The sequence below is a fragment of the Ambystoma mexicanum genome, chromosome 12 (genome assembly GCF_040938575.1).
Source record: "Ambystoma mexicanum isolate Mex_15411 chromosome 12, UKY_AmexF1_1, whole genome shotgun sequence".
NCBI lineage: Eukaryota > Metazoa > Chordata > Amphibia > Caudata > Ambystomatidae > Ambystoma > Ambystoma mexicanum.
In genome coordinates, this window is record NC_090936.1 from 960,977,194 (window position 1) to 961,004,878 (window position 27,685).

Here is a 27,685-nt window from a genome sequence, read left to right on the forward strand (position 1 = left end):
AGGCCAGTGATGTGACCTCCCGCAAGGTTGAAGTTGTCACCTGGTCTCACCACGAGATGGCCACAGCAATGCAGAGGGTTGAATGTAGGCATGAGGGAATTCCAGGCTGGCATTGCAATGATGAAGTTCAAGAGGGATATCCTGGTCTCCAACCCAAGCCTCCCCACCGGCATCTTCTTTGTCCTTCCCTCTCCGTGCCTATGGACCCTCCATCTGGTCTCTGTTCGTTCTCCTTTTTCATCTTCACCCATTAATGCAGGCACCTGATGGGAGGCCCTCCTGGCCCCCTTCCACTCCTCCCAGACCATCATTAATGTTCACCTAAATGGTACCATCTTGGCCAAGGCCCTCAGGCCAACCACCTCCTTTTTTTTAATGGATGCTTCCCGCGCCTTATCCATTTCTTTTCTTCTCCTGCTGTCCCTTATCTCCCCTCTTTGGCTCCTCTGCCTCCCTCTTCCTCTGCCACCTCTACATCTACCCCTGCTGCTTCTCCAGCCACCATGTTGCCTCGTTCTTCTGCCACCCCTATGGCACAGACCTACTCTTCCTTGGCTACCTTGCCCTCTTCTCCTTCCTCCTCTGCCCATCCTCGGGCACCTCCAACACTTTCTCAGGGCATACCTCTGACCTGTACCCCTCCACTGAAGTCTTTCAAAGGTGGCAACCTGCTCCAAATTGCCAATCCCAACTCTCGCTCAGCTGTCAAACACTCCTCTGACATCTGCCGTCTCCTGGAAGAACTTGATCTAGATGTCCTTGGTCTGACCGAGATGTGGTTCACAGCCAGCTTTATCACAAGCTTTGACACTCTCCTTCCTTATGGCTACAAGATCCTCTCCGTGCCCAGAACCAACAGTCCCGGTGGGGGGTAGCCTTGATGTTCCCAGAGTGGATCCCTGTTTCTATCATTCCTATGCAGGACTACTCCTCCTTTGAATGCCTGCTCTGCAGGCTCTCTCTCTCTCTCCTTGCCTTTCTCCCACTCTGGCCGCTATCTACCGGCCACCCAGCCAGGTAGCCACCTTCGTCTCTCAGTTGGCGGATCTCTCTTCCTCCCTCCTTGCCTCTACCTCTCACCTTCTCCTCCTTGGAGACCGTAACATCCACCTGGATGGTTCTTGTCCTTCTGCAGGACTCTTTTCAAAGCTCTGACTCCCTCCATCTCTCTATTCTTACCTCTGGCCCGGCCCACTCTGCAGGGAACACACTGGATTTTCTGATCTCCTCAGAACTCTCCCTCTCTATCCGTCTCACCACTCCTCTCTCTTGGAGTGACCACTTTCTCCTTTCCTCCCATCTCTTTCTCTCTACCCCCCCCCTCCCGAGGACACGCCAAACCCAGCACTGCCATCTACCTTCTCGGTCATTCGACCCATGAAGCGCATGTCAGTTGAGGCTTTTGTCTTTACTTTCTCTCCTTCCTCTGCACCTTTGGCTGTCTCACATCCTGACACAGCCCTCTCTAACCTCCATCTTTCTATCTCTGACACTCTTGATGTATTTGCCCCTGTCACAAGAATCCGCTTGAAGCCTACATCCAAGTGCAACTCTTGGTATGACTCAGACTTCATCTCCCTGAAACGCAAGTGCATGGTGGCTGAGAGGAAGTGGAAGGCTACAGGCACACCTTCTGACAAACTGGTCTGCCTCATGCTCCAAAGGCAGTACAGACTATCTGTCCTCGCCAAGAAGAGAGCACACATCCAAGCCCGCATTTCTCCGGCATCTAACAACTCGGCCGAAATTCTTTAAAATCTACAAGGAGCTGGCTAAACCTGCTGCAGTTTCTACCTTTCCTATTCCTTCCCAGCCTCTCTGCATGGCCTTGTCCTCTCATTTCATCACTAAAACTCAGGACATCCTGTCCACCCTCTCTTCCTCCTCTTCCTCCTCCTCCTCCACGCCTGGCCTGCCTGTGACATACTCTCCTCCTATCTTCTCTTCCTTTCCCTTGTTCACCCCAGACAATGTTTGTTTCTAGACAAGTCTGATCTATGAAAGTCTCATCAAAACAGGTTCTTTACTGTTCTTCCAAGACCATCAAGGACCACATTGACACTCTTGCTCCAGACCTGGACGATTTCTGCAATCACTATTTTTCCACTACTCCCCCCTGAAGCACTCCCTTGTTCAACCCCTCCTTAAGAAGCCCTCTGCTGATCCTTTGTCACCAGCTAACTATTGCCCAATCTCTATCACTCCTTTCTTGGGCAAACTCTTGGAAAAGCTGGCTATCACCAGCTTAACTTTCACACTGAATCTGTTGGTTGTCTCCATGACCATCAGTCTGGCTTCAGAGCAGCCAGAAGCATGGAAACTGCTCTCCTGAACATCTGTGAAAACCTTCTCTTCAACCTTGACTCTAACCTTCCTTCTGTCCTCATTCTCCTTGATCTTTCTTCTGCTTTCAACATGGTCAACCATGCCATCCTGCTCAAGCACCTCCATAATAACCTTGGTATCACTGATCAGTTCCTGGCCTGGCTGACCTCATTTCCCACTGACTGACCCTCTCAGGTCCAACTGGGGTCCTTCCTCTCTTCTATCTCTCTATCTGCCTGTGGTGTTTGCCGTGGGTATAACCTCTCTCCCTGGCTGTTCAACCAATACTTGGTTCCTCTCACCCACCGCATAGCTGCTCTCTGCTCCAAGTTTCAGTGCTATGTAGGTGGCACCCAGCTCTCTTTCAGGCTCCCCTCGGCCACATCTACTCCTCTCATTCCTGACTGGCGGTCTGCAATTCAGGAGTGGTGTGCCGCTAATGATCTCTGCTTCAATGCCAGTAAGACAGAGAACCTCCTCCTCAGAACACCAGCTCCCTCCTTTCCTCTCTCTCTCTGGCCACCCACTCGGGGTCCTCATCCTTCTCCTACCTGTGAGGCAAAGAACTTTGGGGTCAGCTACGACTCCACCCTCTCCTTCTCTCCTCACATTTCTGATGTCTCTAAGAAGTCAAACTATCAGCTGCACCTCCTCAGAGGTATTCTTCCCTTCCTCGCTTTCTCCCAGAAGCTAACTGTCTCTAGAGCTCTCGTCCCCTCATGGCTAGACTACTGCAACAGCCTCTTTCTAAATCGTTCTGCCTCTACTCTCCGTCCTCTACAACTTATCCAGAACAGGACTGCAAGATTTGTCCTTGGCCTCAAGCTCAGGGATCGTATCACTCCAGCTCTGAAATTCATTGGCACCCAGTGGCGGTAAGGATCAAGTTCAAGACGTTCTGCATTGTCCACAAGGCTTTCTAGGGCCTGGGCCCTCCCTACATCCAGCTCTCTCTTCCTAAATATCTCCCTTCTCGAGCTCTCCGCTCATCCACCTCCAACTCCCTGAGGGTCTGCCGCTTTTCCAAGCAGAGAGTTGGGGGCAGATCTCTTTCTTTGGCTGGGTCCTCCCTCTGGAACAGCCTCTCTGCCTCTCTCAAACTTGAGCAGAACCATCTTTGGTTCCGGAAGCAACTCAAGACCTTCCTCTTCGCTTCCGCTTTCTCTCTTCCTCTCCCCTGCTGACGACCCATCTGTTCCACGCACTGGTCACCTGGCCACCCTCTAAATTTTGGCCCAGGTCCCTGCCTGTCCAGTTGCACCTCGCACTGCCTCTTGGCACCCCCCAACACTTGTTGTCTGTATCTGTAACCCTACAGTCCCCTCTCTCTGTACTTATGAGCCACCCGCTAGCTGCACCCTCTGATTACCGACACTTAACCACCCGCTAGCTGAACTCTGTTACCTGCACTTCTCCATCCCCATTCCACTTTTGCACTTCTCTAACCCCCCCTTTTTGCACTTCTGCCCTCCCCGCGCTTGCACGATCTGAATGGCACAAGGCCTGATAAGATCGCTGTTTGTCCTCCCTTTGTTTCCCCCTCCTTGTCTTGTCGTGCCTAGAAACACTTGTGTACAGGCGCATTATAAATTCCATATCGTATCATATCATAGCCTACCCTCATGAGAGACTCTGTTTTTGAAGAGTTTCTGGGAAAAGAGATTGAGGCCTATTTTGAAACTAATGACATGGGGAGAGGATCCCCTGAGCATAGTCTGGGAAGCAGCCAAGACCACAATGAGGGGGTTGCTTATTGAAGTGGGGGCCAGGCTGAGTGGGGAGTTGAGGGCTCAGCTCACGAAGAGAGGCTGTGACAAGGAGAAAGTGTTGTCAGATATGAGAGAAAAACAATAGGGGTTACACTCAATTTTGATGGGGGAAGTGGTCAAGAAGATGAGGTATACTAAGTAGAAGTACTATGAGAAGGGTGAGGGTGTGGGTACACGGGTGGCAAATAGGGTGCAGGGACACAGGAGTGAGAGGAGAGTGGACCAGATACGAGGAGAGGATGGGAGCTTGGTAGAGAAGCAGGGTGACATCCTGACTGTCTGCAGATTATTACAAAAACCTGTACGCCCAACCGCCCTTGTTTTGGGAAAACCAGCCTCTAGGAATATTTGGCTAGACTCCCTATCCCATGACTAACGGCAGCGGAAGGAGCTATTCTCGAAGCCAAAATCATGAGGGAAGAGGTTGTCCTTGCTATAAAGCAGGTAAAGCTGGGTAAGGTGCTGGAGGAGGATGAGTACACCACTGACTTTTACAAGCCAGGATATCCTGGCAGAGGCACTAGCCAGACTGTTTAATATGAACAGCCATGGGGCTGAAGTTGATGGGCTGGAACTCGGCTGTTTACTCGAGACCAATGGCAAAAGTGGTGGTTAACGGAGAGGATTTACAAGCTTTCGCGCTGGGGAGGGAGACCAGGAAGGGGTGCCCTCTATCACCCCTCCTATATGCATTGGTTTTGGAACCATGGGCAATAGAGACCAGGGACCAGGGAGGATGCAGAAATATCGGAGTCAGGATGGGGGGTGTAGAGTATCACTTAAATCTCATTGCAGACAACGCCCTGCTTTATGTTTCAAACCCAAGGACCTCTATCCCATGCCTACTACAGGGTTTGGACAGATATGGGTCATCGTCAGGTTTTAAAATAAATTTGGAAAAATCAATGGACTTTGTGAAAGGGATTTCCCAACTGACAATATGGGCTATATTGAGGAACTCCCGTTTCAGATACAGTCAGATGGGTTTCGGTCTCTGGGGGTTGAGGTAATGCAGGAACCCAGGAATCTCTTCAATGCCAACGTCCACCCTCTCTGGGATTACATACAATCTGACATACAGCATTGGGGAAGGCCGACCATCTCGTGGATGGCACAGTTGAGCTTCCTAAAAATGATAGTGTTAACCACATTCCTATTCCTTTTCCAGATACTCCCAATCCGGATCCCCCCTATTTTTTTCAAAGAAGTTAAACAAGCACTTCTGAAATTCCTCTGGGTGTGGGGCCAACCTCAGAACTGCCTATAGAGTACTCATATTACCATGAACAGAGGAGGGGTGTGTTTCCCGGATTTAGTACGGTATTACAAGGTGGCCCAACTATGAATCATGGTGGACCATGTATACCTACAAACCAAAAAACAATGGGTGCACATGGACAGCTTAGTGCTGGCCCAGGTCACATTGAGGGAGTGGATGTGGGTACCACAGAGACACCTCCCCAGAAGAGTGGTGCAAAATCCCATATTGGCTGTTTTCTGTTCCTTGTGGCAGGAATGTAGTGACACGTGTTGGCTTTTTACATGGCCTTCGCCACTAAGATCTATATGGGCACTCCGTTAAGAAATCTGATTGCAGAACCATTGCAGTTTCAATCTTCATACGAGTCAGCCCTAAGCCGAGCTGGACAGTTTTGGGGGGTCCTTAATTTCCATGGATTTGCTAGAAGAGTATCTGCATATTGGTAAATTATATCTGCAGCTTTAAGGTGTGACTCTGGGGGGGAGAGGATAACTTGAGGAGAGATCTGACTAACTTTGTTAAAATATTGCTGCAAAATGTGGGATCTAAGGGGCTAATAGGCAGAATGTTCAGGGCCGTATTGTTGCCAGAACCCATTGACCCTCCCACGGCACGAGAAAAAGGGCAACAGATATGGTAGGGAACTGGACGACGAATTATGGGTAAGGGTGTCACAGTTCACAGTCTCTCTGCAGTACAGAATGCAAATGGTAAAGCTTCTTCATAGATGGCATTATCCACCAGCCAGCCTAGCTAAAATGTTCTTGGGGACCGATTCATGATGCTGGAAGTGCCGTCATTCAGGGCGGGATTACTATCATATGTGGTGGAGATGCTCTCACATACAAAAATATTGGAAGGAGATCCTCTGCTAGATTATGGTGATAGATGGGATAAACAGCACACTCATGCTGCGGCAGTTATTGTTTGGGGTAAATGCAGAGGATGATGCAGTGGAAGAGGGGAGACTGATGATGCGCGTACTACTGGTGGCAGCCAGGAGCTGTATCTCAAAATTTGGAAGACCAAAAGATCTCCTACGGAGAAGTAGTGGGTCTCGAAAGTTAGGTCTATCTACTATATGGAATTTCTAACAAATCTCTTGGATGGGTAACAGACATTGATGGATCCAGGCTTCCCTTCTTTGCTAAATACAGAAGGCAGTGAGCCCTACAGCCTGGGAAGGACTGAGCTAAAGTGAAGCCTTTCACACAAGTGTACTGGGAGTTATTGGAACAATGCATGAGAGGAGGGAGGAGCAGGCGGGGGTCATGTCACTGTTTTTTAAATGGAACATGTTACTGGTTGTAACCTGACAAATTGTTACTGTTGACATTATATGAAAATTACAATAAAATGTGATTTGAAAAATAGTACCAACCACAAAGTATGTCTTAGGTTAAGGAAAGTGCTGAGGTAACCTAAAGAGTCTCTAGGGTCCCAGTTGACAATGTCGAGCCTGGTGTCGACCATTGAGGTGAGCGGATCAAGCTACTTTCGGGTACTTTGGATTGTGTGGGTCCAAGCAACAATCTGGCGTTGAGTAGGGGCAGATGCAGTCACTCTGTGTGGTTGAAGGGGGGCCCTCAGCAATGCAGGTGAAGGCGGTCCCATGATCTCTTTGCAGTTGTGCCAGGCCAAGTTGGCTTTAGCCACTGGGAGGGGTTGATGCATGATGCTCCAGTGGTTTGAGTCAACGGGCGTTGGTCGAAATGGTGATCTTGGGGGCATCAATGTGGGGGTCGATGAGGCAGCTGTTCTAGGGCTAGCTGGGTTGAGCTGTGGTCATAACCCCTGGCCAGAGTCGGTGTGTGACTCTCCAGTGGTCCGATCCGGTCCCATCTTTGAGCAATGTATTTAGGCCTAGCAAGTGACGGGCCCAGCTAGGGCACAATACAGCGTCAAACTGGTTCGAAGTGCGAGCAATAGTTTTGATTGGTGAAGGAGCGCAAAAGCCAGTGTTGTCATCTTCCCTCTCAGTCAAGGTGCTGTGAACATGGAGTGACCAGTTCAATGCAGTAGAACAGGAAGCTTGAGCTGGGCTGCTCCTCTGGTTGCTGTGAGGCCCACCCAAGGGGAATCAAGGGCAGGATTGTTCCTTTAAGGGTCTGCTCTCGCAGCTTTAGGAAATTCCGGTGCAGAGTGTCAAGTCCTGGTCCACAGCAAACATTCACCCCAAATGTTTCCTCACAGTGAGTTGGGGGCAGATCTCTCTTCTGCCTTGGATGGCTCAGTCTTCACCTCAGGCTGAGGGCTTTGGAAAATACGACTTTCCCAAAGGAGGTCCAGTGAGTTTTTCTCAGATGTTGTTGCAGAGCGAATCTGCTGAAGAGGTGGGAGACCCCTTCTTTTAAAGCTGCAAGTCCCCATGTGATTGGACTAAAGCTAGCCTGCCTTAGTAGTCCAATCCCTGCACTTCACAGGAGTGGACTTTGCCCTTCTGAAATCACGCGCAAGATGCTTTGCTCCAGAGGATGTCGAGGGGGCAGGAGAGAGAGAAGCAGCGAGAAACAAAATAGTGGAGGTCTCTTTCCCATAAACATAGCCCTCCTGCGTATTCTAATCGCACACCCTCCCCTACCTGCTAAGAACAAATGTCTTTAAAGAAGCAGCAACCTGGTGTGAGGCTACTTCCTTTGAATGGGTGTGCTCCTTTGATGGCTCGGCACAAGGAAGTGGCATACCGTGCAGCTGTCTCTGGCAGAGGGTGTTACCTGCCCTCACAAAGAGATCAAAAAAGAGGCATGGCCATTCAGGTTCCTGTCCTGCCATTTGGCAGTCTCAACCCATCTGACGAATACACATAACCTTCCACAGCAGAGCTGACTCCCATGATCTGATACATTCATCATATCAATTTGGATGTGGTGGCTATGATCATATGTAGCACCATACACTATGCCTAAACTCAGGCATAGCTTTATTTTAGAGTTTATCCTGCCACCATCATGGGTTACATATGATCATCATAGTTTTGGTACAGAGGAGCATATCTTAATTGTCGCCCCTGCACTGCAGGGACTTGGCTGTCAATGCAGCTGTCAAAAGGGCACCTGTGACCTCTGAATCTGCTCTTTGCCACTGGTGGAGCAGGCGCTGCAACTCAGGATACTGGTGCAGCAGGGTACAAATACACACTATGCTTTTTGACACAGAGTTTATGAAGGGGGAATCTGATCAGCAGATTACCCTTTCAGAGATGGAATTACCTGCATCATTTTATAATTGAATACAAATCAAAAAAGCTAGGGCTTTGCACCCTTGATGGATGGCAGATCCTCACAATGCCCACCCCTTCATTTGGGTGAATTTCTATTGTGTGGCCTGTTATAGGTGTTGGGCAGTTTGATGTGATTGGTTCCACCTATGCAGATGGTCACTTTTGCGCTCTGGAGAAGGTGCTAGTTGAAGTTTTAAAAGTGGGTGCTAACTGGATTGTAAAGACTTTCCATTATCGGATGGGGGCTTTTCAAAAGTGTTATTTGGAAGCTAATTTGAAGGCATAAAAAGAAGCATAAACACAAGGAAGCTCATTTTCATTGTGGAGTAACTTAGTGGAGTTACGCCTTTCAATGCAACGCCACATTTTCATACATTTGTCTAGCAGAGAGGAGGGGTGGAAAGCAACTAGCATTTCCACCACCTCCATTCCTCTCCAACGCAAAAATGCTGCAGCATTTGGGCCGGCATGGATTTTCATGCCGGCGCAAATGCTGAAGGGCCCTATGGGGTCTCTGCTTTATGCAGTGGCATAAAGCAGGCGAACACCATATGGATCCATTGTAAATTGCTTGCATGGCAAGTACTGTTCACAATGAAAATGAAACGCTGCCTGACATGCAGGCATGTCAGGCAGCATTTATCTCTGGGGGCTGCCTGGCGTGCCAGGCAGTGCTTACTCACTTTGAATGGCAGAGTGCAAAATTGCATACGCTGCCTTTTAACCTGTGCTTTTACACTCTGCTGGGCAAATAACAAAAATGTGTTGCCATGGAGCCACCTATGTTTATGTGAACATGTAACGGCTCCCTGCCGCAAAATTACTCATTTGAAGAACATGAGCTCTTTCAAGGTGTAAAAATGATTGTGTTTCACACAGCATGCGTAAACCGTTTGCACCCCAGTTGTATGCCTCACTTCTATATGCTTTTAGGGGTTATACAATGAGCCTCTAATAAGGTCACTTTTTAATTAAAAGTATAAATTGTACAAAGGGACCTGTTAGGTTTCCCCTTATGTGAAAACAGGTCTCCTCTGTGCAATATTAGTCATTTGCACTACAAAGTGCAAAACCGAGGTATAAATGCAGGTGTAATCATCTGCATTGCACTTCGGACCGCACATTCAGTAAACGCTGCCTGCCATTAACACATGTCAAGCAGTGTTTAAAACGTATGTATAAGGAATCTGCATGCTTTTGGCTTGTGTAAAATGCAGGAATAAAAAACATTTGCACCAGCCATGAAAATGTCATGCTGGCGTAAATACTTGCGCATTTGTAGGGCCAGAATAGTAATTCTGCTCCATGTCTGCATTCCGCCATACAAATCAATGATAATATGGTGTGTTGTAAAAAAAAGATGTTAAAAGGCTTTACACATGCATTTAACTTATGCTTTTTTACTATGCTATAAGCAAAATGACCCCCTTAGTGTCTTAAACACTTTTCACAAACTAGAAACCTTTTCTGTTAATAGTAGGACGTTTTCCTATCTATGATGTCCCACCACTGCACAGGTGATTCGATTACTCGTTTTTAGGTTTTTGCTATAAGGTGGCGCTTTTAACGGCTGCTATAAACCATAACTAATGCATTGGAGGGAGAGATGACATATGACTGGCAAAATTATTGCTGTTGTTTATTTACCCACCCATTGACTGCCCATGGCCTTGCTAATCCCTATGGCCATTCCCACCCACTTTCTTCCCCTAGCTGCCCAAAACACACCTTCCTGGGATCTCTTTTGAGCTAACTTTACCAAGCCTTAAAATCAAACGTTTCACTGCGGCTGCCAAGGTCTTTTCAAAGTAGTCTTCTGAGAGCTAATGCTTTAATTGGTACTCTAAAGGAACTACTGGTGTAATAAAAATGTCTTAATCAGATCTGCCTTTTGATGCTGCCTGGAGGTCAATCCTGGCTGCGAAGCAGGGGCTTGAATTAGTCCATAGCAGATAGGGCTGCGCTCCGGCAGGGAGTGATGTAAAGACCTGGAGGTCTTAGTCAACGTCCGGCGTTGGAGGAGGAGGTGGGAAAATACTGAAAAAGACTAAAGGTGAAAATGTGAGGCTAGATAGCCCTAAGATGTCACTGGTGGATAAGATATGATATGAAGCCCTATTGCTCCTGTTGGGGGAACAGTGGCAAGGAACTGCTCCATACAGTGCAGCTGTGTTTGGGAGACTGATGGAGTGACTGGAGGTGGACTGCTTTGGACTTCTCTGAACTGACAGTCGAGACATTGTTTTGCCTGGCCTGGGCCCCCCACCCCATCAGAAGCAAAAACCACTACACCCTGAGTTCAGTCCCCAGGTCTTGGGGAAAACAGAGGGCAGTACATACCTTCAAGCAGCAGAGAGGCGGTAGCGCAAGGCCAGACACGGCTGGAACCTCGAACAGCAGATTAACTCTGTGCGCCCAGGAAAAACATTTTGGGCAAACATAAGTCCATTATGCAGGGGCGAGAAGGCTCTAGACACAGCCAAAACCAGACGGTAGCACAGATACACTCACCCCCCCCCCCACCCTGCCCATTCTCAGAATCTGAAGATCCGCCCACGAGAAGATCAGATCTCCAGGAATTGCTGGCAGAAATCAAAAGAGAAATAAAGGGCAGTGCAGCCTCCTTAAATAAAAGGTTACCCGATCTCAATAAACATGTATTAGCAGTGGGAAAAAGGGTGGACGAAGTGGAGACAACTGTGTGCGAACAAGGATACGAGCAAGATGAACAGGCTAAGCGAATAGACACCCTGGAGCAGCAACTACAGATGATAAAGTAGCGACAAGAAGATGCTGAAAATAGATCCAGGAGTAACAATATCCGACTGCAGAGGATTCCTAAGGCCGTCCCTGACTCAGAGCTGAAAGATTATGTGTTATCACTTTTCCACCACCTGCTCAACATGTCTCCAGAGGAGGAGATATTGTTGGACTGGACGCACTGGGTATATACCTCCTTTCAGCAGAGCAGGAACTTGACGCCAGACGTCCTCACATAGGTCCACTTTTTCCATATGAAGGAAAGGGTCATTACTGTGGCTAGAAGAGGAACCAATACAGTTCCGCAATTCTCCTTGAGTGCTGTTTCGAGACTTGGCACAGGCAACTTTGATGAGAAGAAAGCGGATTGGGTCTAGCTGTCTACAGGCCAAGGAGATCTGCTATAGATAGACATTTCCATGTGGCTTAAGGTTCGAATTCCAGGGCAAGTAATATATAATTTCAAAAGAAGAAGAGATGTCAGGCATAATGGGAGATGGAGACACTACGCGGTCTGCCGAGACTTCGCCAGACACAGGGCCTGATCAGCGCCCATTGAATCAGCCCAGAAGGGAGGACTGGAACTGGGAATTGAAGCGCCCATACCCAAAGTTTAGAGGCTGTGTAGGGAGCGCAGTGGCAATCACTTCATCATAATAGGCGGATAATGCTTTTGGTTGTTAATGGCGGTGCCTGATGAAGGGGATTGCTCCTAGGGATTAGGGAGGACCTAGGATACTGTAAGGCTCCGGTTGAAAGGATTGTGTTCTGGGTACGATGACACCTGAGGTTTCAAATGGTTGGGGGCCAGGTCACAGGCCTAAAGGGGGAGGGGATGAATGGACTGGCAGAGTGTCGGATATGATCCCCATGTGCCTTGGGATGCTCTATAGATCCCAAATGGGAGAGTATGATGCTGATGAGTTCGGATTGTGGGTTTCATTGAATATTGGGGAGTTGGGTTTATTTGGTTGGGAAGTTAGTGGCACAATATTGGAATCAAGGGTCATATTAAAGAAAACTGGGTTTGATGTAAGCATTGGGATTGATAGGAAGGGGTTGCAGCGATCTTGGGATGGCTGAAGTAGACATGGATTAAATACGCCTGTTTAAAGATGCTCTATTTTGCGGCGATTGGTACAGCTGAAGGCTTCCATTGCATTTCTCCAGAAGACACATCTACTCCTGAGGGATTGATGTTGCATGAAGCATAGGGAATTCCCCCTTCAGTATTGGTACTCCAGCAGGACAAAAACAAAAGGGGTAGCAATATTGATGAATAAAATTTGGTTTTGTTAAGAGTTTCTTTTCTGCATTGGGACCCTGAGGGGATATTTATAGTGCTGAAGGGTCTATTTGGGGGTGGGGTGGATCGAATGTTCATGTTGGTTGCAATATATGGTCAGGATGCATTTCTTGGCAAGCTCTTGAAGAAAACAGGAGGATGGTGTAGAGGGCAGGTGGTGGTGGGATGCGATTTTAACTGCGTGATGGATGCTTGATAAGACACAGCCACCCACAAAGAATGGTCATAGGATCATAGGAATCGGCAGGCCCTGGGGACATTTCTCAGGGATTTGGGTTTAATAGAAACATGGAGATTCTTCCACCACACTGAGAGGGATTACACTCACTTCTCGTCTTCACATCAGGGTTTCTCAAGGATTAACATGATCCTGGTATCGGTAACATTGATACCTCAAGTCCTTTTGATTGATATAGGTGTTCAATGTCTTACAGACCATGCCCATGTCATACTGAGGATTGAAGAGGACAGGCCCGTGATTAAGGAACAGAAGTAATGGAGGCTGAATGAATTAGTGCTACGGGACATGACGCTTAGATCCCATATGGAAACAAAGATTCGTAATTATTTCCAGGAAAATGAAACTGGGGAGACAGACTGGAGAGTAGTCTGGGATGCAGGTAAAGTTGTGATCAGGGGGGTGGGGGGAATTCATAGCTCAGACCACAGCCTTTTTGCGAGATAAGGAACTACAGAGTCTCGACTTAGAGCAGGTTGTGCGGGAGGCTGACAGTTCTCATAGGGGCCGAAATTCATTAAAAACATTGAGAGCCCTTGGGAAAGTCAGAGCACAGTTGGAAGCCAACTTAGCAGACCGCTTGGCACAACTGCTGCTACAGACCTAACAATGCTATTATCAAAGAGGCGGGATGGCCAACCGGTTCTTAGTTGCTAAACTGAGGAAACAGCAAGCAAGGAAGGGTGTTGCGCAGTTGCGCTACGGGGCGCTGAATTGTGCCGAAACAGAGAAAATGACCATAATGGAAACTTTCAACACAGGCTTACTTAAAATGAAGGCATGATATCTGAGGCTACAAAAGGCCTTTATAGATTAAAAAAAAAGCCTACCCCAAATATCAGAGGAGGTTAAGGCACTCCTAAAGGCTCTGATCAAGTCTGAGGAGGTGGGAGTGGTGATAGGATCATTCCCTTCTAGCAAAGCACAGGGTCCAGACAGCTTTAGGAATGGCTACTTTAAAATATTCCAAGAGCTGGCTAACATCTCCCCTCACCAAGTTATTTAATATGATTAGGGAACAGGGAGTTATATCACAAGACATGGGTCTGTCAGCAACAATGCTAATGTTGAAACCTGGGAAGGATCCTACTGATTGTTCCAGTTACTGGCCAGTATCCCTGCTCAATGAGGACAGAGGCGTACCCAGGATTGTCTAACAAGTGGGGCCTGGATCTAATGTAGTAGGGCCCATTCCAAAGAGAGCCTGCATAGGAAAAGGAGTTTGTTTTGCCTTCGGCTGAATGAGTAGCAAGGAGGCGCAAACCAATCACAATGGGTTTTGGGGGTTTTGTCCCCCTGAAAAAATGTTTTAAATATTGGGTTAAACTGGTGCATTTTACAGTACACTTTCTGTGACAAATTGAGGGAAAAGCCACATAGTTTTATAAGGTTAGACATGGGAAGACAATCCAGTAGATGCTAAGTCACCAACAATGCACAAAACTTTTTCCAACACATTTTTATAATGCCTTCTCCCAATATATGCCAGTACACTGCAAGTGTAGAAAACATTTCATACTAATTGTACCATACATGCTGGTGCACATATATACTAGTATTGCCAAATGAGAACAAACTCATGTTTGCTTTGCCCAAACTGCCAGTAATGATACTATAACAAAATATGTTCATGCTGGCTCAGCCAATATATGCCAGTATCTCGACATAAGAACATACTCCTGTTAGCTTAGTCTTAATGCCAGTAACAAAATAAGCATTGGCAATGCCAACAGTTTGGGCTTTGGTGTAGGCATGGGAAAGTCACTTGCCAGGGACAGCCATAGTGGTATTAACTGGCCATATATGGTAGCTGGTGGAAAATGTTATGAGTACATAGGCTTCTAATAGCAGTGTCTGGCAAATGTATAATACTTTTAGAGAAGCCAAAACTGTTTGCTTTGTCAATGCTTGTTTTAACAGGACTTCAGTGAAGGCCACACATAGCGCTTAGAACTTGATTTGCCGAAGGCAGAAATTTAAGACATTTTATTACCCCAGTAGAGGGTGTAGAACTCCATTGAAGTAATTAACTCCCAGAAGACTGCTTTGAAATAACACTGGCAGGCACTTCGAGTGCAAAGTTTGATGGTAAGGCTGGAGTAGAGCGAGCTCAAAGAGTTCCTATGAGGAGGTGTTTTGGGCTGGGGAGGAGGGGCAAGAACTGGATGGGAATGGCCAAAGGGATTAGCATGGCCATAGACAGTCAATGGGTGGGTAAATAACCAAACACCACATCCAAGCTGTGTGTCCCTCCTTATATGCCATTTATCCCTATCTGTACTCTAATGCAATAGTTTTGGCTAGCCCAAACTAAGAAAAGCCATGCCGCAGTAAGAAAACATGTCTTTGCTGTCTATGCAACTCCCCCCCATATCCCATGTGATATTTGCCCCCGAAATGGCAGTAAAATATGTAATGCCACAGTAATAAAATGCTGCCTTGAGGGCTGAACAAATGCTCCCCCAAGTAATGACACTCACCATCTTGCCTTTGACATATACACCAATACAGATAAATGCCATCCGACAATAAGGAAACATGTCCTCACCTTTCCTGTGTGGGAGCACTCATCATGTTGCCTTTGGACGTGACAAATGTAGAAAAAATGCCATGCACTGTAAGGAAACATGCCTCCCCATATAAGAGCACTTACATGTTGCCTTTGCCCTTAATGCGAGTATGAAATTCCATATCACAGTAATACCCAGCCAGCCCCATTGGGGTACCCTCCTCCACCGCAACCCCTCCTTCATGTAATATAGACTCAAGTTGGCTTTGCCCAAAAATGCCAGTAAAACATTTCATGCTCCTGTCTTAATTGGTTCATACGTAATTCTCCCACCTACCCCCAGCCCCCAGCCTTGCATACATACACACACATACACTCGTCCACTAGTCCCACACCCACACAGCTTCGCGGTGGTTCACATGTGCACCCAGAACATTCAAAAGGCGTTCTCATTCACATGCGAACTCACCCTCATCTACACCATACACACTGTATTCATTCATATGCATGCACTTAAAGACACCCCCTTGGATAAATACATGCGCACATCCCTTCACATGCATGGAGGCATGCATACAATCCTCGCACACATGCATACACAAACACATTTGTATTTTCTTACCTGTTTCCCACCGGACTCAGCGCGATGCTCCCTCCTCAGCTGCCTCCTCAGCTGCTCCCTGCGCCATGGGCCCCCGGCCGGCTCTCCCGCAGGTACCGATAGGAATCAGGAAGCAGGGAGAGTTCCTGAAATGCAAGGATGGGCCTGCACAGTGACATCAATAAGTGTCCACACAGCGCTGCTGAGTGGGCATTTATAGGTTTTGGGTGGGCCTTGCCCACTCAGGTCCTACCCTGTCTACGCCTCTGAATGGGGATGTGAAACTATCTGCCAAAGTCCTAGCTAGGAGACTGATGGGGGTCCTAGCTAAGATAAGCCACTCGGATCAGGCTGAGATTTGTCCTAGGGTTTGTCCTAGAGAAGCATAAGCTGGATAAGATCAGACAGGCAGTGAATGTGGCTAATTGGGGGAAGAGATCTGGACAGAGGTTTTCCATTGCGGCCCTAGATGTCACACAGGCATTTGAAAGCTTGGAATGGGGCTTCCTGAGATGGATATTAGAAGCTTTTGGGTGGGGGCCAGAATGTATTTGCATGGTGTTGGCAGGAATGTCCTCTACTTCACTAATCTTCACAATGGCCATGGAGCCATGGAACCCCTGGCGGCTCCAGCACTGGAGAATCACACAAAATCGTGTCACATCTGGATGATGTGATGGTATTCTTGCAAAAGACATTGAGATCTTTACCGAATTCATGAATTCGCAGACACCTCAGGGGTCACAATGAATTCTTCCAAAGCAAAAGCCGTCAATGTATCTGGAGACCCAGAAGACATAGAGAGGTTACAGAACCGTTTTGGGAGCTGGTGGAGATTATGCTAGCATGTATAATGCAAATGTTCCACTTCTGTGGAAGACCATGAGGGAGACCTTAGACGGTGTGACTTGCAAGAACTATCACGGTTCTCTCGGATAGCTGCAGTTTAAATGACATTGTTGCCCAGGCTGCTATATGTGGTTAGCTCCCATCCTAGTTGGAATCCTAACCCATACAATCAAGACCTTACAGAAGGAAATGTTCTCATTTATATGGCACGGAAAAATCCCTAGGATTCCTAGGTGGGTTCTCTTCTGAGCTCCGCTGATGGGAGGCTTGGGTGTCCCGGAAGTGGCAAGGTATTTTGTGGCGGCAAAGAGGGCTGACGAACTGGTTCGCAATGGGTAACTTGAAAGTATGGTGTAAACTTGAACAAGGGGTGGCAAAGATACCACTGGGTTCACTTTTGTTTCTGGGACATCCAGCCTGGAGGGTGGGTGGCCCCTTTTTGGAAATGGCTAAATGCTCCATCAGTTAATGGGATCAGGTACTAAGATGGAGCTGGAAGAAGCCTGGGCTGGAACCCTTCACTCCAATGGCATTCACACTGAGTTTACCCAGGATATAGTAACAGCTTCTGGGAGGGGTGGGGGATGAGCATCTTTGACATTAACAGATTTTCAAAGAGAGGGAGTACCCCTGTTGTTTGAGGAGTGCAGAGCTAAATTCCAGGTGGGGGAACGGGAAAGATTACGATACATCTAAGTTCGGTACTGGGTCTGGTTAAGAGGCTGGTAGGAGGAGACCATTCGGATTGGAGCATACAATGCGATAGGGTTTGCCTCAGAAGTGCAATGCGAGATTATACAGCCTATTGGACAGGGCAGTGGTGGAGGAGAAACTCCCGTATGTGGCCAAATGGGAAAGAGATTTGGGAATTACACTCACGGAAGTCATATATGGGGGAGAGCCCATAAGGCCTCAAAAAGCTCCGCCATTAGAAAATCTACATACATGGTGAATCTATGATGGTATATCACACTGCAACAAATATACACGATGGATAATAGGTACTCACCCCTCTGCTGGAGGAAATGCAGGGAGGTAGGTGATCTGGCACATTTGTAACAATATCTTGAGAGACCTCCGTTAACCTGGTGAGTTCCACACAATAAATAATGTATCTAAAACGAACTGGCCCTATCTAGGATTCATATAGATCCACACAGATCCCACCCCCTGTGCCAACAATGAACGAAGAACCAGGTCAGTGTACAGAAGAATATATGCTTATTTGAATTATAGGACCAATAAATATTTTGACTAAATGACTACAGACCACCACCTTCACGTAAACAAAGCTTTGATACAAAACTCACTTTTTCTTTGAATTTTACTGTTATCTCATGTCCATGGAACACAGCCTAAATAACAGTTCCACCGTCTTGTCCCACGAACCCCTTTTATGTCAAAATTAAAGAATTTCTTGGCACATTACTAGAGCATGAGCATTAGCATTTCTTGATTAGGGTTTAGTTTTAAATCACATACACATTTCGATTTCCAAAGCAATTTCACATGCAGCACTTTGTATGTTTCATTTCCTGGCACACTTGAAAATGCTGGCAGTTTTGAAATCACACAGGCTTTTGAAACTAGGTTGGCTTGATCGAACGCTTCTTCCTACTTCACCCCAAAACAATACCAAAATCATTCTCAGGAAACAGTGTGCATTTTTCAATGGAGAATTACACTTGGTAAAGCACCTCTCTCCCCCTCACCTAAAACCAGGCTTCTGTGATATTCAGCAGCCCTCTGTTTAAAGGCCAGGTTGGGGGCAGTTGGGAATTTCATTTTTGGACAAGGACACCCCTTTCCCTTTAGGGAAGTCTGGGGTTGACAAGAAATATAGGAATACCCAATTACTTAAATTACTTTCAGTAATTTACTGTTAGGAACGAGAGCAGAGGTTTCAAACTCCCCCTGCGTCAATCTATATGGGAGTTAATTAAATTATTATTCAGTAAAATATGCTAAGGGTCTACACAGTTTGCCCCACACCCACTATTAGAGGAACATATTAAGTCAAGCAGATCCCCACACATTGGTTTCGTTTTGATTAAGCTACTCACTCACATTGGAAATCTTTGTTTTTGGTGCTCCGGAAAGTCAGTAGGGCTCCTCGTACATGTATGTACAGGACAGGGACATCTGAATCCACCATCACTCAGGGATATTCTCCAGGCTCGGTCGCTCTATTCAGCCGCTCTCCCCTCTCGATGGGTCCCAGCTTCATTATTTCCCAATTGCTGTCTTCCCAGGAAAAGTTAGGCCTTCCACCCAGTTATTTAGGCAGTAATCTCAGGATTCACCCTGATGGTCTTTAGACCTATTACATATATTTCAGTTTTGACAGATATTGCCTGTGTGACTTGCGTTTTCTCGTGCTTTACACAACAGTTATAACAGTTGACATGTTCTACCCAGATGTCTAATTTAATAAGGCACCAACTCGACAGCTTCCTGCTTCATCCCATTTTTGGGGAAGTTAGAAACACGTTTTTGATTGTTAAAGGGTTTCCAAAAATCAAATCTAAATACAACTGACATCAAAGTAATGGGCTCGTAACAAGCTCTACAATGACACTGGGAGGGCTTATGGGTGACTTATCGCTGCTAAGAAAATCCCTACAGTATGATTCTGCATACACTCATATTGACTTCTCTTAATTATATGCATATTTTCTCCGGTTCCTTGGTGCTCTCAGATTTATTTCTCTTGAAACATGTGTCCAAGCCTCTCTGCACTCTCAATGTTGACTTTGCCTGCAATTAAAGTCATTAACCAATGCTGCCAGCAACTATATGTAGGAAAGATTCTTATGCTTCAGGCCACATGGCTCACCTTTGCCCTCTGAACATCATGAGGCAGATTTGTAATTTGTTATTTATTATTCAAATCTTGTCCACCCCATTTTGCGAATTTAAAAGTTTACATTTTTAAGAGTTGCACCGTCCAGGGCTGGTTCTGTTGTTGATCCAAGTTTCATAGCAACTCCCATAAATTCCTTCTGATATGGCCTCAAAGAGCTTTCCCTTTCAAACAGAGAGCCAAGCAGATCTGTAATGGGGGAATATCACTCCAGTTTAAACAGAAACTTATTGTCATATATTTCCAGGGCATAAGGCTTTTGCATGTTGCATCTGAAAGAAAATAGCCTTTTCAATCTGTGGCATGTATTTTTCACGTGAAGCCTTGCATTTATTTTAATAAATTACATCTCGCCATCACTGTTCAGGCCCTTCTCATAATATGTTCATTTCGCAAGGGAAAATATGCATCTATGTCTTCATTCCCACTGTGAAACGCACATGCAAAGCACTTTTGGATCAGTTTCTCTTAAACACCTAATTTTTTTCCATTGGGGCAACTGAAAGTGAAAGGCTGCTGCTCATTTTGTCATTCACGATGTGCATTTTCCATTCCTTTCTTCAGTCTGGATCTCTTTTTTGCATACTCCTTGTTTCACTTGCAGAAAGACACACACTCTGTATTCACTAGGCACCTTGGCTGTGTTAAGGTTTGAGGCTGGCTATTCATTCTGACAGTGTGCGTTTCCATAAGGAGAATGTATTTTGCATTAGAGGCCTAACCTGGCCTTTCTGTTCATTTTCCTGTGCTGAAAATATCCCACGACATATGTGCTAGTTCGGCCCGAAAAGCTCTGATTCTTTGGAAGGAAGTGTTGGGCACATCACGCTTATGGTAGGTTTGCAACTGCCAGATTACTCTAGCAGTGATAATATTGGGGGCAGTGCTGGAGGATACTTATGCAGCAAGTGGCTCAGGAGCAACCCTACTAATCCATCTGCTGATGGCAGCACGTATGACCTTAGCCCAAGGGTGGAAACAGGAAGAGGGCCCAGTGATGACCTGGTGGTGGATCAGATTTGGCGAGTTATGGTGCTGGAGAAGGTGTGTGGCTTGGCTAACTGTATCAAAAATTGCTCAAAGTGTGGCTTCCCTTCTATGACTAGGTTAAGGACAGAGAACACCACTTTCACAAACCTGGTCTACTTAGCCCTCCCAGTATCAGATCTCCTCTTCACTCCCATTCCCCAGGAGAGCCCATCTCTGCCTCTGATCAGTTTGTATCCCTTGAAGTCATCATGTAAATGACAAGGTTTGTAAATTACTACCTTGCACAGGTAATCATTAAATGTGTTTGGGGAACTGAATCTAATAACTTGACAAGACTGTAATCCATAAACTATTATAAATGTCTATTTGTGACTTGGCAACCCCCTCACCCTGAGCCCCAGGGACACTTTCAGTATCTACAAGTCTCCTTAAAACCCACTGTTCTTTGCCACATCCAGAGGAATAAGGACAAGGAAGTCAGATTGATGAATCAGGCGTACTCCGTGATTTTGAGGTATTGTAAAATGCAACTGTTTGGTTTCTTGCAAGTGATCTCTGTCTTTTTCATAATTTTTGTATTGATTTTTGCACACAGCCATACCCCAAATATGAAAAACATTCACAATTCATTCAATTCAATTTTATTGTGTACATCAGTATCAAAAATAAATGTGATACACCAGCGCGAACTAATACAAGACACGAGACAGGATGTTTTTTTGATGTTGTGTACAAATACTTCCCAGTGAGAAAAATGTTGGGAGATGCAATGGCAACATTATTCGTGCTTGTACCTGTGAATGGACTTATTCGTCCAAATAAGGTGTTTCTGTGTGAAATGCATTTTTCTGTGTTGCATGAAATGCCGGATCTATGTGATTATTTCGAAAATATAATTTTGAATCCCAAAATACCAAATTTAATGTTTGTTTTGTACCCCATTTTATTGCATATACAGGCGGGGGAGGCCCTTGTAGCCCCCTTCATACCACTCCACCAGGGATGTCATTTGGGGCTCGCCAGAGGTCGCAAAAGTGACCGCTGGCGATTGGCCAGCGACCCCTGTCAATCTCTTGCGACCTCTGGCTGTTGACCAATCAGAGGAGGAGGGGGCGTGGCCACAGGGTGCTGCAACGCTAAGTTGTGTTGCCAACTTGTCCTCCATTTTGCACATGCGGAACGCGTGCTTCGGACTGCTGCTCCTGTGCTCCAGACCAGTTTGTGTGTCCAGGGCAGGCATCCACGATCCACCACACACTGAAGAAGAAAGCCACACTAGGCCAGGCTGGTGACTTCGAGGAGTACTCGAGGTGAGTGACCGGTGAGGTTTGAGCCATGTCAGCTCAGAGTGGTCTTGGACCGGTGGACGCCGCGCTGCCGACGGCCGCAGCACCAAATTAATTTTACTAACGTAAAAGCGGCTGCTTGCAATGTTGTTAAGCCTGCCGCCAGCAGCCGGCACATAATGTAGTAAAATGAATTTGGTGAAAGCAAGCCGCCGCCGACAGCAGCACCATTCATTTTACTAACATTGCAATTTATGTGCCCGCGGCGGCTTGCAATGTTAAGCTGCCACCGGCACATAAATTGCAATGTTAGTAAAATGAATTTGGTGCCGCCGTGCCGGCGGCGGCATGCTTTCCAAAGCCGCCGACGACGGCAGCCCCAAATTCATTTTACTAACGTTGCAATTTATGTGCCGCCGGCATCTTGCAATGTTAAGCTGCCGCCGGTACATAAATTGCAACGTTAGTAAAATGAATTTGGTGCCACCGTGGCGGCGGCTTGCTTTCCAAAGCCGCCGCCAACGGCAGCACCAAATTCATTTTACTAACGTTGCAATGTATGTGCCGCCGGCGGCTTGCAATGTTAAGCTGCCGCCGGCACATAAATTGCAACGTTAGTGAAATGAATTTGGTGCCGCCGTGCCGGCGGCGACTTTGGAAAGCAAGCCGCTGCCGACGGCAGCACCATTCATTTTACTAACAGGGGTATGGTGAACTGTCACAGGGGAGGTGGCGGGGCAGAGACAGCTTTATGGGAGAGCAAAATGGGCACTTGCTCCTGGCCCACACCTTGGGGAGGCACAAGTGGGGCAGATGAAAATATTTCTTTGCCCATTTCTTTTAAAAGCATAAAAGGCACGTCTGCAAATGTTATAGTACTGCTGCTGAGGCTTGACATCTTCTGCCTGGCTATTATTGACAAGTACATTCCCTTCAGACCAATTTATCAAGTAATGCTTCCTGTGCTCATTCCAGGTTAAGGGACCATATTGTGGTTGGCCAACTCTGCCTGTTCTGTACATTTATTTTTAAATGTTGGTGAGTTTGTGAATGGTGTATCCGGTATACAAAACAGGATATGTAATAGCTCAAGAACGTCAACATACACAAATATGAGCACCTTGCTATATGACAAGAACTGGAAAACAGTTTGGTCAAGTACAGAAATGACATGCTGGGCTCAAGTCCAAGCTTCAACTCTTAACTTAAGTGTGTGATCCTGGGCATCTCATTTACCCTGTCACAATTGCAAGTCCCAAAATATTTCTACATTGTCAATCCCTAAGAGTGATGTAGTTCAAGGAGTACAATCATGGTTTGATTGGCTATTGTGTTGCTTCACTTATAATAATAGTGACCATTGATATACTGGACAAGACAAAGTAATGCGTTGCGTAGCTCAGTAACAGCAACACCACTTGAAAACCATGACGCTCTTCTAATCTTTGTCCAAGTCCCAAAGTGTGCACCTGCCTGGCAGCTTGTAACCTGTACTCACCATCAATGCTAAGGTCTTTGCGCCTTTCTCGTTGCTTCTGATTTGTCTCCTGTATCCATGCTTGAGGACCTGCACATTCTTTGAGGCTGCTAATCCGAGTTCTGCATATATGCTGGGTTATAGGTATGATATATGATATGATATGACGTAACATTTATAACGCGCTTGTACACAAGTGTTTGTAGGCGTGACAAGACGAGGAGGGGGAAACAAAGGGAGGACAAAAAAATGATCTTACTAGGCCTTTTGTCATTCAGATTGCGCAAGTGCAGGGAAGAGGAGAAATGCCAGGGGGGATGGGGACGGGGAGGGGGGAGTGCTGGGTCTGCCAAGTAACGCTTCCAGTTTCCTGTTACAGAATCCTGCAAGGAAAACCGCCCCGAGAGGCATCCCATGGGAAGGCAGCCACTGGGCTCCTTTGCTCGGCGGATGTCACATAAATCAGGGGCTGGGCTGGCTGCTGATTCATCCCATTGCAAAGCAGCCAGGGCCTGGCCCTGGTTTCTGCAAAAGTCCTGAATCATTGTGCACTGAGGCTGAAAAGCACATTTATTTTGAAGTCATTCCCTTTTGGCTCGCTCTGCTGCAGCATAAAAAGAGCCTTGTGTTTCTGTCATTTTCTTGGCTTCTTTCCAAGTCTACTACATTCAGCTTCACTCATGGTGAAAAAATAGACTGCATGCAAAATGTCAGTTCTGAGTTTCCCTTACAATTCTCACTGGACTGGTGCCTTCCAAGCAACGCACAAACAGGGCCTTTTTTCGGAGATCAGGGGTGGGGTGGTGGCGGGTGATCTTCCATCAGCCGAAATTAGCACCTCAATGCGCAACAAATTAGTGTAATTTTGCACCACGCAGGTGCAATTTGCGCATGTCTAAAAAAGCTCCCTTCTTAAAAATGTAAAAGAAGGTGTTTGAAGCAATGGCCGGAAGGGGTAGTCAGATCAAACTTGCTCAACAAATTGCCACACCATTCTGTAACCAAAAAGATATAGAAATGTTCAAGTTTCAAAAATAATAATTTGCATAACAATGATGACATCACAGGAAACTACAAAACATACATTGTTGGCCCCATTGAAGCATTCTAAAATACAGTTCTTCAAATGTTAAAAATGTGTAATTCTGAATGGTAAGTTAACATTCACAGAAGGTAATCACACAGAGCTGGTACGATCCTAGGGCAATGGCGCATAACATGCGTCCCTCTGAGTCACAGAAGGTTAATGGTGAATCGTTGCCGGGCCTGAAGTCAGTCTCTAGGTCTGTCATGTGCAAAGCCTCTGTGGTCCAGTTTGTCTTTGCATGATGCGTGCACCCCGGAACTCTAAAACTCTATTAAAAATTAATATGGTCTGGTGTTGCACAAATGAATCTTTCTGATATTTTGTTATTATTTTCAGACCTGCATCTTCGTCTGGGAGATCCTTCCTTTCTGTGTTCTCAGCGCTAGCAAACAGTACCACCTTTGAGCAGCTGACATCCAGCCTTATCTGTGACCGCTGTGAGAGGTAGTGTCCTCTGGTAAAACCTGCCCGGCACCATCCGCATCACAGCCAGTATTCTGTGATCTCAAAACAGCACCTGGCATACTTGCAGCCTCTTCTCTGCCAAACACCTGCAGCTCCACTACCAGAGTTTTGTCTTCTTGATCTGTTGCCATTGAACACTCACAGACCTCTCCTCTGGTTTCCGGTCACCTAAGCAACAACCTGCCTTCCAGTCAGAATCTTCACCTCACATGCCACTGAAACAGCAGCACCGGCACGTCTGTTAAGCCACTGTTCTGCTCAATCTGGTAAGAAACTACATTTTAAGTCTTATGATCAGAGTGAAGGAAGAGCAACTGTTGGGCATTATCCCAAAATCTATATAATAGTACTAATTGTTGGAATGTGTACCATTGTGGAGAGGTGCGGGGTGTGGAGGACAATGAACATGTAGGAACAGAAACCTAGGCATATAAAGAGTGTTGGTGAGTGTGAGTGTGGGAGGAATGCTAAATGCAGCCAGGATTTTTTCCCCCATAAAATATGGGGACAGGACTGATGAGGCTTTGGGTACTGAAGTTTGTATCACTCAGTAATGCACTGTATGCCTTTTATGGGGAAAAAAATACTGGCTGCATTTTGCATTACTCCCACACTCACCAACACTCTTTATATGCCTAGGTTTCTGTTCCTACATGTTCATTGTCCTCCACACCCCCGCACCTCTCCACAATGGTACACATTCCAACAATTAGTACTATTATATAGATTTTGGGATAATGCCCAACAGTTGCTCTTCCTTCACTCTGATCATAAGACTTAAAATGTAATTTCTTACCAGATTGAGCAGAACAGTGGCTTGACAGACGTGCCGGTGCTGCTGTTTCAATGGCAGAGGAGAGGTCTGTGAGTGTTCAATGGCAACAGATCAAGAAGACAGAACTCTGGTAGTGGAGCTGCAGGTGGCAGAGAAGAGGCTGCAAGTATGGCAGGTGCTGTTTTGAGGTCACAGAATACTGGCTGTGATGCCGATGGTGCTGGGCTGGTTTTAACAGAGGGCACTGACTGGTTGTGTCTCATCATTGCTTGGTTGACTACAAATCAAGGATACAGTGCTGGCATTGTGAAGACAGAACTGTAGCTGTGGGGCAGCTGGTGACTGGCTTAAAGGAAGTTGCTGCTTAGATGGCTCATCATTGCTTCATTGACTGGAAATGAAGAAGAGCCAGGCGGGAATAGGATAGCAAATGTTTTCATTACACAAAACTCCAGCTGTGCTGCAGCTTCTGGCTGACTTGTCAAGAAGATGCTGATGGAGGCTACTCAAATTCTAAGAGACTGGTGGTTGACAGATGATTGTGGCTGTGCTACTAGTAGTGCCTGTCTGGCTTCACAGGAAAATGCTAATTGAATGTCTTGCTGTTGCCTAGACTGAAAATCTGTAGGATACCGGCAGTGTGGCAGATGCTGCCATTTTAAAGACACACATCATGTTTCTGACGTAATGGTCCATTGTTGCTTGACAAAATTCAACAGCTTACCATGCAGTGTTTTGAAGTTAAGACAAACTGGTTGTAGTGCATGAGCGATGTATCAGGGCTGACTTCATGAGGAGAAGAGGCCGGTAGTGTAGGAGAGTAGCAGATGGTTTTGAAGACTATGTGGTGCTGATTAGGTCTGCGTGACTTGAAAAGAAAGACCTAATTGGAAAATTGAGCTATAATCTAACAGTGTCAAAGAATATAATGGTTCATCTTTTCAGAGGATACCTCCTGTGTCGCATGTCAGCAAATCGGTCAATGGCATCACTTAAATTTACCTCGTCAACCTCCATAGGTTCACATGCCATTACCAACAAATCACAAAGTCTGTTGTCTCCACATCTATTTCGCAAATAGTTTTTAACTCTTTTCAAACAGGAGAAGAACCTCTCATTTGTTGCAGTTGTAATCAGCAATGCAAGAACCAGATCTAACAGGTTTAGGACCTCAGAAAAGCCTGTTGAATATTCATTGAGATGGTACCTGACAGAGCGAATACCTGCTAAAGTCTTGTCAGATAAATAGCTCCTTGCAATGTCAAGGCCTGAATGCAATCCAGCATAGTTTGCTTGGGGCCCTAGGTAGTGCCGAGCAAGAACATCTGCAGATGAGTCCTCCAAGAAATGTTTAGCCCTTGGATTGAACATGCCGGCAGCCTTGATAAGCCCCATGTTATCTATAAAACGAGCATCCAACTCTCTTACAAACCTATCCAAGGTGGAGAAAAACACCTCTTGCTTTATCCGTTCAGTCTGTGGCATTCGATCCTCAGAGTGCTCATAATGTCCAGGCCTCTTCCCTACAGTAGTACCAACAAGGTATTCTTTTAGTTTGCTGCTCAGTTGGTGCTGCCTTACTGGTAAAGCTCTGCGGTCGTGGTCTTCAACTGTTTCAATACCACATTTTTCTGCCAATTCCGTTGCGTCCTTGACGGTTTTCACCCAATGGCATTCTTGTGGAAGGTTGACAAGGGCAGTTCTTGTCACTTGAATTAGGTTACTCGCATCTGGCAAATCAAGGTTCTCTCTCTGAAGTTCATCAGATAACACACTAATCTTTTTCAGAATTGATTCCATACTTAACAAAGTTAGCAAAAACTCAAAGCACTGGATATTTCAGAAGAAGTCCTCTGGCTTCTGAACAAGCCTGCTTGTCGCATTGTTGAGATGATTCTATTACA